Source organism: Podarcis raffonei, chromosome 4 (assembly GCF_027172205.1).
Source record: "Podarcis raffonei isolate rPodRaf1 chromosome 4, rPodRaf1.pri, whole genome shotgun sequence".
NCBI classification, from domain to species: domain Eukaryota; kingdom Metazoa; phylum Chordata; class Lepidosauria; order Squamata; family Lacertidae; genus Podarcis; species Podarcis raffonei.
In genome coordinates, this window is record NC_070605.1 from 80,829,075 (window position 1) to 80,845,148 (window position 16,074).

Consider the following 16,074-nt stretch of genomic DNA (forward strand, 5'->3'; position numbering starts at 1 on the left):
ACTAACATAGTTCGCTGCAAGTATGGGGAACCTCTGGCCCTCTACATCAGGAGTTGCCAACCTTTTTGAACCATTTGAGATTCTGAGAGAGTACTGGAGGCACCAGTCACAAAATGGCTGACATTGGGGGCGGGATGAAACACAAAATGTATGCCATGGGGAACATGGCATACCACAAAGCTGAGAGAGGTAGTCACACCTCACGTTTTTATATTTACTATGGGAAGTTAGCTCTGTTCTGCTGGTCCTGATTGTGCAGATCGCACAATACTGATTTTACACATACACGAAAATATTGGTGCTGTCTAATAGCAAGAAGGAGCATTCCTCGGTAACAGGAGAAATCTACAATGTGCCCACATCTCACTAAGAAAATGTGAAACCTGCACATTTTGCCCCCTAACTTTATTTCTAGGGGGCGGGGCTAGAGACTTACCTTTAAAAAATATGAAAGCTCAGAATCTGGGGCACCTATCTGAGGGTGTCAATGAAAGCCTTCACACACGCTGCTGTAAATGTTCCTGGACTCTTAACTGCTATTGTCCATGACCTTATTGGCTGGGGCAGAATGAAACTAGACTCCAAGAACATCAGGAGGACCACAGGTTCCCAACCCCTAGCCTAGGATGTGGTCTTTGGTCTGGTCAATGGCATTATGAGATGAGTTTTGGAAAGTAAGGAAGAACCAGCTACAAGAACGTAAGGCAGTTCACTGCACATTTCAAAAGCAGCACATACATTATAGACAAAAGACACCATCTGCCAAAGAACATTCAAGTTCTATGGTGTTCAGTGTACTTCTATCCCCTTGAAATTGGTGGGGGGCAGTGGGAATGTTGACTTTGGCTGAATCAGACAGCTGATTTGCAAGAACAGTTTAATGTGGTTGGATTTGTACCAGGGATGAAGAACTTGTGGCCCTCCAGATATTGTTGAATTTCAACTCCCATCGTCCCTGACCATGGGCCATACTGACTGAAGGAAGTTGGAGTCCAACAATATTTGGAGGGCCAGAGTTCCCCCATTTTTGATCTGCACTTCCAGCAGAAGGGATGTACAATGCAGAGGTGGGAAAGTGGACTGTACCGTCTCAAGCTGATGGTGGTAGTAGATAGTATTTTTTGAATGCTTTCCTAAGTAAAAAATACAAAAACAAAAGTATCTCCCTGAATATGAAAACGAAAAGAAAAAGCACAGCCTTATGTGCTACTTGGGGTGGGGGAAGGGTATCACGTGGAGGGGGGATTTGAAAGTGATATACCCCACATAGTCGAAAGTGGTACATTCCAGTTTACCACCTCAACATTCTACCACTTCCGTCTTATGCGTATGCAGAGTAAGGACCTTAAAGAAAGGGGACGAAGAGTGACTGGACCATGGCTTGTTTTCATTTCCAAGTCTGTTTCTGACATTTCAATTTCACAGTATGTTTTAATTCAATAACTGGCAAATATTATTATCGTTTTTCATGGGGCCAAGCTGAGATCATTTATCTCCTTTGTATATTTTAAAGCTCAGACTGTTCCGCTGGAAGGAACCCCCTACCAACACACACCAGCTATAGTGACCTTACTTGTTCCATTTACTGAATCTGTGATTTCTTTTCTCCGTGTTGGTGTGTGTGCCAGATGGCAGTCAAATGATAATAAACATAACAAATAGAGACAGTGCATGAGGAGAGATAACAGTGGCCGAATGTACACAGTTGTTGAGGATGGAGGAGATTGTTTGCTGCAAAACGAACACAAAGTTCCATTGTATAAGAATCAGGTTTGTGTTGTTTCCACCAAAATGTGTGAACTAATGCAGAGTGAAAGTCTGCATTCTAATCAGGGGTTGGATGTCAGCAACGTTAGTTGATTTTAGTTATTGTGGCAAGGAGCTCATCTCAGTGCTCTAAAGTGATGCTGGCTCTTTTCCCATATGTGCAGTTCAGTCTTGTGCAGGCTTACTCAGAAGCAAAATGCATTGAGTTCAATGCAACTTAGAATCATAGAATCATAGAGTTGGAAGAGACCACAAGGGCCATCGAGTCCAACCCCCTGCCAAGCAGGAAACACCATCAGAGCACTCCTGACATATGGCTGTCAAGCCATACTTACTCCCATGTTAAGTGTGCATTCAATTGCAGCCGCAGTTATGTGGCCTTTGCTAAACCTTACGATTTTTTACTAGTGTGCACAGCGCATTATGATTTTTATCTCACTCCCGGGAGGTTAGCCTTTAAGATTTCCATTTCACAAATGAAACACTGAGGCTGAGAGATAGTTCTGTGTTCGGTCCTGCATCCCTAAAGCTTGACCGCATGTTGTTCAAAAGAAACATGGTTCAAATGGAGTGGGGGGGTGGGGATTCTATTCCATTCACATTTAAAGGTGAACCTACCTGTAATGGCTTTAGGGGTTGCTTGTGCGTAAGTTACCGCCGCTCTGGGCTAGTTGCCTGGTTAAACCATTTCTCGCTGGACAGCCATCCACTCCGTGGCTGTTCAGTCGCTGGCAGAATCCGTCAGTGGGCGTTTCTTGAACCTCTTCCAGCAAAGAAGTTCTTTGAGGCCAAGTCGCCGCCTACTTTCCCTGCGCAGAAGTCTTCTGCGCAGGGTGGGTGTGGGCAGCGGAGGACCTGTGCTCTCCTCGCTGGTCTCCTGCGAAGAGTCCTGGAGCCTCCTCTCTGCTTCCCCCATCGGCCCCCCTCTATCCCTGGTGTTGCGCTGATTTTCTTCCCCAGCCGGAGACCTGCCTCTCTCCCTGCTTGGCCCCACTCCAGCATCGCTGTGGAGCCTCGCCTCCTCCACTAGTTCCGATGGCAGTTCCCTGACACTACCTAATCCACACTTTCAAAAAATGATGCAAGAAGTAGAACACAGCCAGTCTTCGAAATTCAGATTTCTCGGTTTTTGCAATGCAGTGCTCCAGTACAAGAATGTTCATACTGAGATAAAGTGTGTGTGAAATATGATGTAAAGGTAAAGGGACCCCTGACCATTAGGTCCAGTCATGGCCGACTCTGGGGTTGCGGTGCTCATCTCCCTTTATTGGCCGAGGGAGCCGGCGTACAGCTTCCGGGTCATGTGGCCAGCATGACTAAGTTGCTTCTGGTGAACCAGAGCAGCGTATGGAAACGCTGCTTGCCTTCTCGCTGGAGCGGTACCTATTTATCTACTTGCACTTTGACATGCTTTTGAACTGCTAGGTTGGCAGGAGCAGGGACCGAGCAACGGGAGCTTACCCCGTCGCAGGGATTCGAACCGCCGACCTTCTGATCGGCAAGTCCTGGTTTAACCCACAGTGCCACCCGTGTCCCACAGCACCACCCGCATCCCGAAATATGATGTATTAGGATATAATTGCAAAAATTTGCTTATTAGGCAAAATTCCATACAAAGAAGTATATATTAGCATAAATTTGTATTAGAATACTGATGAATTTTCATGATGTGAAAATGTGGAGAACTGAGAGAAACCAAAATTGACTTATTTGTCCATTCTTAGATGCAAACTGGATGATTGATTTTATTATTTCTCCCTGCCTAAAGAGCACTTGTACTGGCTAAGTGGATGATCCACAGTGATTCTTACTGGTGAGAGTAAACAGAAACATTATTTAATTATTGGGGAGATGCCCCTCACCCAATGTGAATTTTTGAAATCTGTCGCATGGTTTGCTTGTTCACTGTGAGCTTGGACTTTTCAAATATGCAAAAAGAAGATGGCAGAAGAAGAGGATAGGTTTACTGAACATTGATGCTACAATGACCCTTACTTGTGCTTTGAAGAGCTTTTTCTTAAAGTTGTTTTTAGACCGAGTCCAAAGAATAGCACCAGAAAAGTGCTCTTTGGCCTCCCTGGCACCTGTGCTATGTGGCTGTTCAGGACACTGTTTTATCTCCAAAGCTATTTATCATCTATCATGAAGCTATTGAGAACTTTCATTAGGCGTTTTGGAGCACTGTGTCATCAGTTCACTGATGAGATGCATCTCTGTTTTTCCCTAACATCTGAATTGGGAGTGGCTGTGCAAATCTTGTACCAGAATGCAGAAGTAGACTGGATGAGGACCAATAAACTTAGTGAAATCCTGGGAAGATGGGAGTCTTTGTGGGCAGGTGGTTCCTGTGTTCAGAAGATAGGTCAATTGCCTGTTCCAGATGGGGTTGTGTCCCCTCTGAAGAAGCATGTATTATTATTATTTTTAATCAGCTATATTTAATATGCCAGCTGTGGTTGGCATAGCCTGGCTGCTGTAGTCCATGCACTGGTAACCTCAAGACTGGATTGCTGCAATGCGCTCTGCATTTTGGGCTGCCCATGGGTCTAGTCTGGAACCTCTAGCTAGTGCAGAATGCAGTAGATAGACATGCTGCTGGAGAAAGATAGCCAACAATATGTGCCCCCCCTGCTAAAACATTTTCACAGGCTGCCCATATATCACCAGGGCAGGTATCCTATTAATATACAAAGTCCTGAACAATTTGGATTCAGGATACCTCATGGACCACTGAATTCCTCATATCCCAGCTCAGTCACTGAGATCATCCTGAGGAATACTGTGTTGCAGAAGCATGACTGGCTTTAAATAGCATTTGGGAATTCAGTGTTACTGGTCCCATGCTGTGGGATATTCTTCCAATAGAGCAGGTATGTCCAAAGTCTATTTCGGGGGCCTAATCCGGACTTCCAGCCAATTTAATCCGGCCCCCGGGGCAGTATATGCCCTGGGGTAAAATCCTTAAAAAAAAAAAAAGCTCAACCTCAACAGCTTCAGGGTTAAATCCTAAAATAAGCTCAACAACTTCAATTCTAAAAAAAGCTTAACAGCCTTGGTTGGCCCTCGTGCATGTTCACTTCATCAAATCCAGCCCTCTTTGAAAAAAGTTTGGGCACTTCTAACTTTTTCACTGCTAAAATAGAGATTCAGCAGTGATCCCCCCTGCCAATTTTCAGAAATCTCTTAAAGGCCTATTTCAAGATGAGTCTTTTTATTATTATTATTATTATTATTATTATTATTATTATTATTATTACTTTATTATTTTAATGATATTTTATGTTTTTGTGTACTTGTATATCTTGCTAGGGATGCGGGTGGCACTGTGGTCTAAACTACAGAGCCTAGGACTTGCCGATCAGAAGGTCGGTGGTTCGAATCCCCGCGACGGGGTGAGCTCCTGTTGCTCGGTCCCTGCTCCTGCCAACCTAGCAGTTCGAAAGCATGTCAAAGTGCAAGTACATAAATAGGTACCGCTCCAGGGGGAAGGTAAACGGCGTTTCTGTGCGCTGCTCTGGTTCACCAGAAGCGGCTTAGTCATGCTGGCCACATGACCTGGAAGCTGTCTGCGGAGAAACGCCAGCTGCCTCAGCCATAAAGCAAGATGAGCACCGCAACCCCAGAGTCATTCGCAACTGGACTTAACGGTCAGGGGTCCCTTTACCATTACCTATATCTTGCTAGACACTGCCGTTATATTTTATATGAGGGGGCTATCTATAAACATTTTAAAAATAAATAAAAATAGCTCGATGTTGCATTTGAGACCTTTAATCCCATTTACTGCCTTCTCAGCTGTCTTAATTTGTGATTATATCTTTCCTGCCTACATGAATGAAGCAGTTTAGAAGAATAGATTGTCTGACTACCATGCTCAGTTCTGGAACATTAATATATAGGGTTAATTTGTTTATCTTGCATGTTTATGTTGTGAACTGCCCTGAGATCCACGGATACAAATTTAATAAATAATAAATAAAATAATAATTCCATGATCAATAGGAAGAGTTTACACAGGAAAAGAGAAAGCACGTAAAACATGCTAAGAACTTCATAATTCCTTTCAAGCTTTTGTGAGAACAAACCCCGAGACAAATTAGTCATGACTCATGTTGACTTCCCACTTCCAAGAACTATTTATGCAATTGCTTGGAGGCTGCCCTGGGATAGAAATAAATTACACAGAAATTAAATCTCTCTGTGTATATGTGTGTGTGAACTGGACAATCTGTTTAATGGCTCAAACCCTGAGGTAACCTCACCACTCCCATTCTGGCTTTATATTTATTTGTTCATATGTTAAGAACTAGCTGAAAATATTTGGCTCCACATTTTAAAAGATGCAGGAAGGGAATTAGAGACCAGAAATGTAGTGGAGGTAGCCATTTATGTTAGAAAGAAATTCTAGGTTGAGGAAAGTTATTTTGTTCAGAGGAGTTCATTTTCCTAATGAGGTAGAAGCAGCTTGATCGAATTATACAGTACTTTTTTGATCAATTGAACACCCCATGTTTCCGAAGGTGCATAATGAGCCTTGTCACCCCACTGAGGTCTGTTCACGCTTGTGGGATGCTGATTCTGTACAGCTTAGTTTCCTTTTATTCCTCCTCCCTCACCAAATGTTTCAAGGCTGTTTTACACATTTACACAGAGGCATACCTAAGTTTGTCCTCAAGAAGGAGCAGCAGCCGAATCACGCTCCCTGTTGAATAAACTGGTGCAAATACACAAGTTGTCGCAATCATTCTTTCCATCTTTAGGTGTACAGTTAGGCAACATAGGGCAGCTCATAGCCCAGAAATGTGATGTGTGAACTGGTCCTTAAATAGAGCTTAATCATCTCCCTCACGTGTTTCCTTTCTGGATAAAACGGTGCTCTGAAAGTCTCCCACATAATGAGGCCATTGTTGTGATTTTCAGCAATTTTCAGTTTGTGCCATTTGAGTTACAGCAGGACTACTCAAGGTCCTGAGTGATGGCATCTAAAGATGCATGTTAGCGTCACCTTGAGATTCATTCTTTATGATCCCATCACTAGCAGACTGCACTTTTATTAACAACGGTTCAAGGCTTGGTAGTGGATGGTGAGGGCAACTGTCACTGCAGCGTAGAAACATGGAACAGAACATTCACATCCAAGTAGCCCAATCAAATAGTTGTTAAAATGGTGGGGACGGCAAAGGCCATTTTACTGTACCTGCTGATATCTCAGTCAGTGTCACCTAGCCATCTATTTGATTTCATTCAAAGTGCATGGCAGCTAGCTAACCAGCACTAAAGTGCATTGAAGTGCACTGTGTGGATATTTTCTGTGGGCACATAGGCAGATTGCATAATGGAACACTCTTAAATGACTGGCAAAGACAGGGATGGACAGTTGTGGTCTATAGTAATTGATGCTGTTCAGAATTGCCTTTCATCTACATTTTGAACTTTCACAATGTCTAATAGAAAATAAATCTTGATCCCTTGCAAATCTGCCTGTTTTCGGCCTCTTTTAATTCATATGTACACCTATTCCAAATTCTGGTTTTGTTTTCTTTTTAATTATGTGGAAGCATAAAGACAACGATACTTGAATATTTCTTACATTCTCTCTCTCTCTCTCTCTCTCTCTCTCTGTGTGTGTGTGTGTGTGTGTGTCAGTGAGGGAGCTCAGTGTGTGTGTGTGTCAGTGAGGGAGCTCAGGCCACAAGCAATAAATAGACACCATTGTTTGAGTATTTCCCCCATATATTTCTTGGCAACTGAAACAACTGATTTCTGCTCGTATTTGCATACCTACAGTTCAAATCAGCCAAACCTGAAAATGAAATGTATGGTAGATGCCACCCACCCACTCAACCAATGTTTAAAATGAGCTCTAAAGGGAAGGAAAAGCTATAGTTGCAATCTGTGGCCAATTATGTTCACTCACAGGAATGAATGACTCATTGGAATGAATGGGTCAAAAACTCTTAACTTGGTATAGGATTGCAGCCATTCAAATCTCTTTCATGGCGTTTAAAGCTACTGATAGTTCACCTTTCTATCAAGCTGCTTCTGAAGAACACAAACCTAACTTTTACAGTCAGCTAGAGTGATCTGAAAGGTTCAAAGAACCTCTGCAGAGATAATGTATTTCTCTGTTCAAGTAGTTGGTGGGGGGAGCATTTAAAAAAACCAAAAACCAGTAGGCAGTGGTAAGAAAAAGTAGGACTAGTTCTTTAAAAGCATCAGTGCAGTTTTCTCAGCATAACCTTTTGCTATGTTCTTGCACTACTGCCAGATGGTCTGGGGGTGAAAATGCAGCAGGAAAGATCATTTATTGCACATGTTACTGGGACAGGCAGCAAGTTACAGTGGGACACCAATAAGGCATGTGTATGGTCAAATAGTTTTGCATTTCTTGCTGGTATGAGCCCTATAGGCACGAGTTCAAAAGGAGAGATCAGGATTTCATCATTAGTTTATTTGCATGCTATTTTCCCACAAAACTGTGCCCAGACTCATATCTCACAGCATGCCAAATGAGCAAGAATAAATATAACAATTCAGAAACAATATGAAGAACAATTAAAAATTATCATAATATCAACATTTTACATACGACATTATAGGAAACAATACCAGGAAGGTAATTTAACATCTTAAAACTAAACAGAGAGATTCACAGGAATCACTGACAGGGAGAGATGGGGTCATCATGTGTCTAGTTAACTCTGGTTAGACATTAAATGGGAAAAGGAGATTTGTATGAGAAGTTGTGGGAGAAGTTACGTATGAGGTGGGCAGAAGAGGATCCAAGCAGGGGGGACACAATGACCTTTGTAGATAACATTGGTGGGTGCATGAAGAAGGCCTCCCAAGCTTAAAACAATATGTGTACCATCCCGGTCATAAAAATTAGGAAGTGCTTTTCTAACACCCTGGTTTGAAAAGCTTCCACATTATCTGAGGGAGTTAATGTGGCGTGACTCTCATAACTACTTTGTGAGTTTGCTTTTCAGTCTTAATTTACGACTTATTGAAAGTGAGAGCTGTGTTCAGGGAAGGAAACTTAGAGAACTTAGTGTGTCGACAAGAATGGGAGGCAGTCAAAACTCCAGAGAAGGTGTGGTGTAGTGGTCAACCTCTGTCCATAACTGAAGGGAACAGGAAAGTAAAACAACAGGCTGAGCTGTGTGGACACTCATGTAACTTCACTGTAAAAGAAGCCGTCTGTGGAAGCAGAATGCTGAACAGGGATGATTTAGCTTGTGCGTACATTGTTCTACCAGTGAGGATAACCATTAGGTTATCTTTATCAATTGGTTATCTAGGCATAGCTGTGGATGCTAATGACATTTTAAAAGCATGTATGGAATTGGAGGCACTCTAGGAAGGAAAGGAAGGGTCATCATGGCCCCCTCCTGCAGTTTTAATCCCACATGTGATTATCTTCCAATACCTCTATCTCTGCACTACCCATTGTATCTGCTGCTATAAATTAAATGGGCTGATGTACTAGACTTGCATGACAAAGGAGGCAAATCGCTTTGCTTTTAAAGGGGGGAAGGGTACTTACTTGCCTGTCCTATTGGTCATAGGAAAGCTTGCCTAGAGATGCGTGCTTCCCCTATTCTAGTTGAGGTAGTAGTTGAGGATAATGTGTATAGTTTAGGTGTTCTCCTGGAGTTTTGTTCCTGGATGTTCCAGTGATAACCCACCAGGAGTGCATTTGCACTGCTTCAGCTGTGGCTCTTTGAGAAGACAAAACTGGCTACTCTTATGCCTGCTTTAATGCCCATTCCAAACTACTGCAGTGCTTTGTACTTGGGGTTCCCTCTGAAGAGTATTCAGAAACTCCAGCTGGTACAAGACACTGCAGCTAGAGTGGTATTGGGGGCCCAGCTTTTTGGATAATGTTATGCATACTTTTTAAGCTGCATTGGCTCCCAGTTCATTTCCAAGTGCAATTCAAAGTACTGGTTTTCCCCTTTAAAGTCCAGCAGCTTCACTACCCTGCTGCAAAAGCAACTGGAAACAGGTTTTTAAAAAGGAATAGGTAGACAAGAAAAAAAATTATTGATTGAATGCATTTTGGACACTGCTGGTCCCTCTTCAGGAAAATTTAGAGGAGAGCAATTCACATTTCAGCTGTGTCACTTCTTCTGTTGCTATCAAAAGAAAGAGAAGAGGTAGCTCATCTGAATGTCGAATTACAAGTTTTTGGCTTTTTAGCCCTAGATGACTTGAGACTGTGATATCTGAAGCACTGCTTGCTTTCATATGAGACTGCCTAAGATCTTGGAGCTGCGGGCAGCAGCTTTGTTTGCATCCCTCTTTTATCTGAAGTCAGGCTAGTGACTATGATTGTGAGGGGCAGGGCATTCAGTGGTGGAACCCTGGCTTTGTGGAGCTCCCTCCTGATTAATATCAGGAAACATCTATAGTGACTTGCTCAACAGATTTCTGCGTTCACTCAGGTGTTCCTTGAAGCATGACTCAAGCTATTTATAGGACACAACCTTTTCCACAGTGATGTCCAAGCTCTGAAACTATCTCTCTGTAATGTGCATATGTGTTTGGTTGCTTTCGTACTTAGAATGAATGGTGAAGACCATCCATTTCAATCAGGACTTCCATGATGACTGGTTTTGTTATTCCAGCCCCCTCATGCCACATATTTTCTGTGTTTAGGTGCAGTGGCTATTTATCATTGTTTTTGCTATAATTTGTTGTGTTTTGGTGTTCTGTTGTTTTGTTTAATGCTGTAGTTTAATTGCTTGTGTGCTGCTTTGTGGGGACTTTGGTCTGACAAGCAATACAAAACTAAGCTTTTACCTACACCTGCCTATGCTGAACGCTATGGCACTGTGTTCAACTTAGTTTTACTCAGAGTAGACCCATTGAAATAAATGGACCTAATTTAGCATGTTCATCAGTTTCAATGGTCTCCTCCGAGTCTAACACTGGATACAACCCAACGTGGTTTTATTAAGAAATTGCAGTGGTACCTCTGGTTACGTATTTAATTCGTTCCGGAGATCCGTACTTAACCTGAAACTGTTCTTAACCTGAAGCACCACTTTAGCTAATGGGGCCTCCCGCTGCTGCCACGCTGCCACCGTGCGATTTCTGTTCTCATCCTGAAGCAAAGTTCTTAACCCAAGGTACTATTTCTGGGTTAGCGGAGTCTGTAACCTGAAGCGTCTGTAACCTGAAGGGTATGTAACCAGGGGTAGCACTGTAGACAGAAGATAATCACAACTGTTCTTAAGATGCACCACTTTTTCACAATGTCACCTTGAAAGTATCTGAGCACAGAAATTGTCTCTGGGTGTGTGTCTTGTTTATTTATTACTTTAGTATCCCACCTTTCTTCTAAGTAACTCAAAGTGACGCACACAATTCTCCTCCCCTGCCATTTTAATCTTCACAACCACCCTGCCGAGTTAGGCTAAGAGACTATGACTGGCCCAAGGCTACCCATGGAGCTTTATGGTTGAAAAGGGATTTGAGTCTTGGTTTCCTGAGTCCAGCACTCTAACCACCACACCACACTTTCCTCCTACTGACATGTTGCTTGCATTTTCCTTTACCATGGCACAGGGACCTGGGGTTAGGGGCTGCAGTTTCCAAGCCCCACTACATGACTTCTCAGCAGGCTTGAGCTCACGCTGCTCTGATTTTAGAAAAGAAGCCCCCCCCCCTTCCCGGCCAGCTGAATATCAAATGCAGGCTCATTTACATTGTATGGGGCCTGCTAGTTTTCTTTGCTGATTTTATCTCTCTCTTTCTTTAAGGAACAGATCGGTCACATATTGAAAATCAGGAAATTTAATTTTGCCAGATGAATTAATTTTAATAGGATTTCCTTAATCCAACATGATTAGCATTAGCCTCACCTTGTAATTTGTGGCATATTAAGGAGAGCATCTCCTTTCTTATTGGGTGGGGTGGGGGGAAGGACTTTATCCAGAAGGCTCTCCAGTAAAGAATGAGGAGAGGAGATACAAGCAAGACCAAATATTTGTTGAGGATTGGCTAATCCAGAAGAAGTTTGCAGCAAACTGTCCAGGGACCAGCAAACTGGTTGGCCTTTTTGGATCAGCCCATCATCTAACTGAGTTTCCAGCCTTCAAACATCTGCAGGCCACCAGCATGTCCATCTGATAACAAGAGATGGGCTAGGAAAAAGGAAACACTTCTGTCCACAGAGCTTAGCCACCACTTGGAGGCGAATCACCAGAGCCACCTAAAAGAAGAAGAAAATAAAGGATAAGTAAACACAAGTCTGGATGACCCTCGAGGCTTAAATGCCCCCAAATCCAATCCTTCTGGAGAGCAGTCATGCAAGAAATGTGCAAAATAACTAAACAGGTACTAGAAGTCACCCCAGAACTGGCTCTACTAAACAAGAAAATCCTACTCTACTAAATCCAAGAAAATAATGTCAACTCACATTATAAAGAACTCATAACCCACCTACTCTCAGCAGCCAGAAGCATCATAGCCAGACACTGGAGAGACCTGTCAGGAGTGAACATGGACCAATGGTATCAAATTGCATGGGAAACAGCCTTATTAGAAAAACTAACCAATAAACTGAAACTGACACGGGGACAAATAGAAGATGCCTTCACCCTGGTATGGTTCCCCTTTATCACATAGGTAAAGGTAAAGGGACCCCTGACCATTAGGTCCAGTCGTGGCCGACTCTGGGGTTGCAGTGCTCATCTCGCTCTATAGGCCGAGGGAGCCGGCGTACAGCTGCTGGGTCATGTGGCCAGCATGACTAAGCCACTTCTGGCGAACCAGAGCAGCGCACGGAAATGCTGTTTACCTTCCCACTGGAGTCGTACCTATTTATCTACTTGCACTTTGTCATGCTTTCGAACTGCTAGGTTGGCAGGAGGTTATCACATACACAGCCCCAAAAGACAACTACAAGAATCCACCGACAGCATAAAAATCAATTAGGCTAACTTGACCCAACAACCCGTCCCCCCCCATTAATGAACAAATCTTACTGCAGCCAACCAAAGAGAACTAACTGCACCCTAAGCCACCCCAAGCTCTCTAACTACCAAGGAAATATAACAAGCGACTAGAAAGAGAACCTACCCAAGTGACACTGATGCTAAACCCCACTCCCTCTGCCCCCTATTTCTCTTCCCGACCTTATACTACAAATAACACTAATGTCTCACAACAGATGTGCTTGATCTGCAGAAATCACAACCTGAAAAAAGAGACAATGCATGTACTTTTGTAAACTAAGAATTTTTTTAATCAAAATTATTTTAAAAACAAATGAACAGGGGGAAAATCCCAAAACCAAAGCTTTCCCCATTTCCCTGGTGCTGATATTTAACAAGACCAACTTTCGTTTGATTCTGCCAAGTAGTAGGGCCTTTATGCTCTCGGCTTACAGCTCCATTCACCAGTCAGGTAAATCGCATTGCTCTGGTTTTATTACTAAGTTCTTTGGGCTCCAAACTATGCTTTCTGCCTTAAGCTGTTTAACTTCCACTGAGATGTTTCCACTTGATCCAATCTGTTTAACTTCCACTTCTAAGAAGGCATGGGGAGCTCGTAAGGACTAAACCGGCCAAAGGCCCTTCACGTCTAGCTAGCATCCTGTTTCTCAGAGTAGCCCAGCAGAGGAGGACAGGAGTGCAATGGCCCTGCCATGTTGCATAAGGCCTGAGGTTGATATATTATTAGTAAGGAAGGGGTGGCAGTGGCGTAGCGTGGGTTGTCAGCACCCGGGGCAAGGCAAGTAATTTGCGCCCCCTAACCCGGTAGGGGCAGAGAGCTGCGAGTGCGAGCGCCCCCCCAGATGTTGCGCCCGGTGCGGCTGGCCCCCCCAGCACCCCTCACGCTACGCCACTGAGGGGTGGGGTGGGGAACAGATCTAGAGATCTAGGGGATATTCTTCACACACACCCTCTCAAAAATATCTCTGGGATTGAAAGAGGCCCCCTGAGTAGAAAGTTGCAAGCTGTTGCTTCTCCTCCTCCTCCTCCAACAACAACAAGATAGCTCAGTCGGTAGAGCGTGAAATTCTTAATCTCAGAGTCGTGGGTTCGAACCCCACGTTGGGCAAACAGAGTCTTGCATTGCAAGGGTTGGACCAGATGACTGCCGAACTCTACAGTTCTATGATTCAATGATTCATCGCCAAGGGGGCTGCTGCTGCTGCTGCTTCATCTCCTCCGGGCGGGCTGGGGGGTGCCTGCCTGCGCGCGCAGCCGCTTCTCCCCCGACCTGATGCTTCGCAGGGCTGACATTCGTGTAGCAACCGCCGGGTCCGAGGCAGCAACGGCGCTGCAGCTGGGCTTGGCTTTGAAATGCGCAAGACAATGGGCTCCACTGTTCTCGCCCGCTTCGCCTTTCCATTCCATTTGCATAGTCTGTTCTGCCTGATTGACCAGCTCGGGCTGTCCAAGGGACCCGGCATTGTTCCCAGATCACTGCGACATGGCAGAGATGACAAGATTCAGGTGAGAGATGAAGTGGGATGGCTCGCCCGGGCCGCAAGCCGAAGCCAGAAGCCCCTGGGAACACCAGGCGGGGGGAGAAGGAGGAGGAGGAGTGGAGAATCAGATGGAGGGGTTTAAGAGAGAGAGAGAGAGGTCCTCTCCTGTCTTCCACAATGAGAACTCACCCCAAATCCACATTTTCCCACCCCACTCCCGCTGCTCTGGCCAAAAATCGAGCCGCCCCTCAACCCTCACCGTAGTTCATAGCAGGGCAGCGCTTCAAAGTGACGTTCAAAGCACAGTGATGTTCAAAGCACTTCACACACAGGGTCTTCTTGGCAAAATGTACAACATGCCTGCAAGGCAGGACAGGAGCACCATCTAAAAAGGCTGCCTCCGGGAAGGAGCGGCTTTCTGGTAGGGTTGCCCTATTTTGAAGAGCAAAAAGAGAGGGACATATTTCCCGACTTCTACTATTAACTATGGAGACTCTCATTTTACATACCCATGAAAAAGAGAATGTGTCTTGGAAAAAGAGGACATAATGTCAACCCTAACTGGGCTGAGTGAAGGGCGAAAGGGAAACGGAAGGTGCGCCCTCCAGAACTGCAGCCCGCCAGAAAGCAACACCCCAGGATCGGTTTTGCAAGCAGATTGCATGGGAAGGTTTCCTATTTACAAGTGAAAGATGGATTAGAGTCGCAGGGGGAGATGGCAGCCCCCCGCAAGGCATTTTACCTGCAGGGAACTTGCAGGAGGACTTTGTGAGGGAGCTGAAGAGCTGAGGCCCCACGAGCCGGTTCATATTTACTCGAAAGGAAGCCACGTCGAGTTCAATGTGGCGCTCACTTCTGGCCAAGGGTGCAGCAGGGCTAGAGCCGAAGCAGCTGCGATCCTAAACTGTCTGGGAAATTCCATCGAAATCGAGAGGAATCGGGACTCGGGGCCAAGTATAACGGGGCTTCGGGTTTGTGTTAGGATCGCAGCCTAAGGCTAAAATCCTATGCCCAACTGGCCCTGCATAGGAGGCTCTCGTTAAGTTCCTTTATTACAGTCTAATCAAGCCCGTGGAAGGTAGCTGGGCAGAGACACGCGTTTTATAATCTTCCTCCTTCCGCGCAATCGTCTGCTTATTTGCAGCTGTGCCCTCTTCTGTAGATCGAAAATACCGGTAGCTACTCCTGATATCTCAGACAAAACACAACTCCTGATATCTCAGACAAAACACAACTGGGGAAGGGCCATAGCTCAGTGGAAGAGCGTCTGCTTTGAGTGTAGAAGGAGGTCCCAGTTCAGTCCCCACCCAGCACGACCTCCAAGTAGGGCAGGGGAAATGTGCCCCGTCGAAAAATCCTACAGAACCGCTACCAGCCTGTGCAAGCAATATTGGGCTAGATTGACGGGCTCAGGGCATGGCAGCTTCCTCTGTTCCTACCCGCCATTCATTTCAAGGCAGATGGAAAGCTCTGAGCTGCTGCGGAAGGAGGAATGCAGGAAGGAGAGCAAATCGCGTCGGGCTCTATCTCCTCTTTCCCACCCCTCCCACACACAAAAACAACAACCCTGGAAACTTTTTACCCTCTCAAACTAGCTTGCAGGCACACACACACGCACGCACACACGTAAACAACATGCACCCGCCCAGCCGACACAGGCCCCCTGAAATGGGTTTTCGTTTGACACTCTTATTTTGACTTCTTCGTAGAAAGACCTAAAAAAGAAAAGAAAAAAAGATCTTTCCAATACCAGAATGTTTTCCCTCGAGGGATCTGCAGCACAATTTGCCATAATTTCTTCCTTAAACCGAAAAGAAGCTGAGCTGAGCAAGGGAGGAGATTCCCATGGCAGCGCTCGCTTC

At 44.8% G+C, this 16,074-nt stretch overlaps 1 long non-coding RNA gene across 1 annotated transcript in view; it reads right to left on the minus strand.

Moving 5' to 3' along the window:
- Positions 1 to 11,023: 11,023 nt before the first annotated feature.
- The window catches only part of LOC128411872 (uncharacterized), a 46,706-nt gene continuing 41,655 nt past the window's right edge, over positions 11,024 to 16,074 (minus strand). The window contains exon 2 of the long non-coding RNA XR_008329945.1: positions 11,024 to 11,986. This is a non-coding gene — a long non-coding RNA (uncharacterized LOC128411872). The remainder of the gene's footprint in view (positions 11,987 to 16,074) is intronic.